The 3,030-nt window shown below is 44.4% G+C and overlaps 1 pseudogene; it reads left to right on the top strand.

Moving 5' to 3' along the window:
• The first annotated feature begins 603 nt into the window (after positions 1-603).
• Positions 604-756, top strand: LOC115895040 (annotated as a pseudogene).
• Positions 757-3,030: the final 2,274 nt, after the last annotated feature.

Genomic DNA, 3,030 nt, shown 5'->3' with positions numbered 1-3,030 from the left:
GCCCTGCCTGAGCTCAGGCTGATACCACAAGGCTCAAGGCCCCCAGGTAAACAAGGACAAGCTTATCAGGCAGGATATTGCCAAGGCCTACCCTTTCTTTAGGATCTGAAGGGTGTGGCCAACCCAGACCTGCTACTTAACCCTTTGCTGCACAGTAAGAAAATCTGAAGGACCTGGAGTAGTCCAGGTCTTATGGATTCTCAAAAGTGATGTGCTAGACTGTTCTAGGATAGGCTCCAGTAATGAGGAAAAATTGAAGGGAGGAGAATTAAAATTGAGGATAATCAGCCAGCCATGGTGGCTCAAGCCTGTAATCCCAGCATTTTGGGAGGCCAAGGTGAGTGGATCACAAGGTCAGGGGTTCAAGACCAGCCTGACCAGCATAGTGAAACCCCATCTCTACTAAAAATACAAAAATGAGCCAGGCGTGGTGGCGAGTGCCTGTAGTCCCAGCTACTTGGGAGGCTGAGGCAGGAGAACTGCTTGAACCTGGGAGTCGGAGGTTGTGGTGAGCTGAGATTGCACCACTGTACTCCAGCACTCCAGCCTGGGTGACACAGCGAGACTATGTCTCCAAAAAAAAAAAAAAAAAAAAAATTGAGGATAATACCTGACGGGAGATACTGTGATCAGGAAGGTGGTTTTCCAAGGGCAAGGCTTATTCATTAGACTTTGGATGTATGGACCCCTGCGATTTACCAAAATGTGGAAATTTGAATGTACAGTTTGTGGTAGTGAAGGGCTATGTGCTCTCCCACTAAAAGTTAAAAAAAAAAAAATTGAACGGAATAGATTCGAGATGAAGGAAAGAAAAATCAAACCCAAAGTTGGGGAGAGGAATAGATAGAGACTAGAAATCCCAGAGGCCAGGCACAGTGGCTCACACCTGTAGTCCCAGCACTTTGAGAAGCCAAGGCAGGAGGATCACTTGAGCCCAGGAGTTCCAGACCAGCCGGGACAACATGGTGAAACCTCATCTCTACCAACATTTTAAATATTAGCCAGATATGCTGGTGCACACCTGTGATCCCAGCTGAGGCTGGAGGATCACTTGAGCACATGAGGCAGAGGTTGCAGTGAGCCATGATTGTGCCACTGCACTCCAGCCTGGGCGACAAAGTGAGACCCTATCTCAAAAAATAAATAAATGTAGAAACATAAAAAGGGTTCAAGAGAAGGTAGTGAATATTGAAGACAGTAAAGATAATCAAATATACAGATAACAAAGTCCTCAAAGAAGAAAACCAAGAACAGGAAAATAGAATAAATGTCAAAAATTATAACTCAGTAAAGCTTTTTGGAAATATAAAAAGATTTGAAAGTATATATTGAAAGAGCACACTGTATACCTAAAAAGTATCAACCCAGAGCAACCAACATCAGGTTATATCTTAGTAAAAGTATTGGGTTTTAGAGAAAAAAACAACAGTCTAGGCATCCAAGACAAAGAGCATGTGACTTATAAGGGAATGAAAATTAGATTATAATAAGAATAATTTTGACAGCACTGCTTTATGCCAGAAGAAAATGGAGTAACATAAATTTAAGAATATATATTTTCTACCTCTGTCCTCTGAAAAAGTACAAACAACGACCAACTCTAGCAATGAATATCCTTAGTGATCAGATTATATTCTTTTTTTTTTTTTTTTCAGACAGAATCTCACTCTGTCCCCCAGGCTTGAGTGAAGTGGCATGATCTCAGCTCACTGCAAACTCCCCCTCCCAAGTTCAAGCGATTCTCCTGCCTTAGCCTCCCAAGTAGCTGGGACGTGCCACCACACCCAGCTAGTTTTTTTGTTTTGTTTAGTTTTTTGTTTTGTTTTGTTTGGTTGTTGTTGTCGTCGTTTTTTGAGACAGAGTCTTGCTCTGTTGCCCAGGTTGGAGTGGAGTGCAGGGGCACGATCTTTGCTCACCGCAACCTCTGCCTCCCAGGTTCAAGCGATTCTCCTGCCTCGGCCTCCTATGTATCTGGTATTACAGGCACGCGCCACCATGCCCGGCTAATTTTTTGTATTTTTGGTAGAGAGGGGGTTTCTCCATGTTGGTCAGGCTGGTCTCTTGAACTCCCGACCTCAGGTGATCCACCTGCCTCGGCCTCCCAAAGTGCTGGGATTATAGGTGTGAGCTACCGCACATGGCCTATTATTTTTATTTTTTAAAATATTATTAAATTGGCCAGGCATCATGGCTCACAACTGTAATCCCAGCACTTTGGGAGGCCAAGGTGGGTAGATGACAAAGTCAGGAGTTCAAGATGGCCAAGATGGTGAAACCCTGTCTCTACTAAAAATACAAAAATTAGCTGGGCGTGGTGGCACGTGTCGGTAATCCCACCTACTCTGGAGGCTGAGGCAGGAGAATCGCTTGAACCTGGGAGGCAGAGGTTGCAGTGAGCCGAGATTGAGCCACTGCACTCCAGCCTGGCAACATAGCGAGACTCCGTCTCAAAACAAATAAATAAATAAATAAAATAAAAAATAGGCCACGCATGGTGGCTCACACCTGTAATCCCAGCACTTTGGGAGGCCAATGCCGGTGGATCATGAGGTCAGGAGTTTGCGACCAGCCTGACCAACATAGTAAAACCCCATCTCTACTAAAAATAGAAAAATTAGCCAGGCGTGGTGGCACATGCCTGTAATCCCAGCCACTTGGGAGACTGAGGCAGGAGAATCGCTTGAATCCGGGAGGCAGAGGTTGTGGTGAGGCAAGATCGCGCCACTGCACTCCAGCTTGGGCAACAGAGCGAGACTGTCTCAATAAATAAATAAATAAATAAATAAATAAATAAATAAATAAATAAATAAATACTGTTTTTTAAATTTAGCTATTCCAATTCCTTTTCCTCTTCATGCATATTTTAGACTAATCTTGTCTCCATCTATAAAAACTATTTCAAGGCCAGGCGCGGTGGCTCAAGCCTGTAATCCCAGCACTTTGGGAGGCCGAGATGGGTGGATCACGAGGTCAGGAGATCGAGACCATCCTGCCTAACACGGTGAAACCCCGTCTCTACTAAAAAAATAC

The sequence above is a fragment of the Rhinopithecus roxellana genome, chromosome 19, assembly GCF_007565055.1.
Source record: "Rhinopithecus roxellana isolate Shanxi Qingling chromosome 19, ASM756505v1, whole genome shotgun sequence".
Taxonomy (NCBI): Eukaryota; Metazoa; Chordata; class Mammalia; order Primates; family Cercopithecidae; genus Rhinopithecus; species Rhinopithecus roxellana.
The sequence above is the reverse complement of the archived record's forward strand: the minus strand, read 5'-3'. Positions and strand labels throughout refer to the sequence as shown.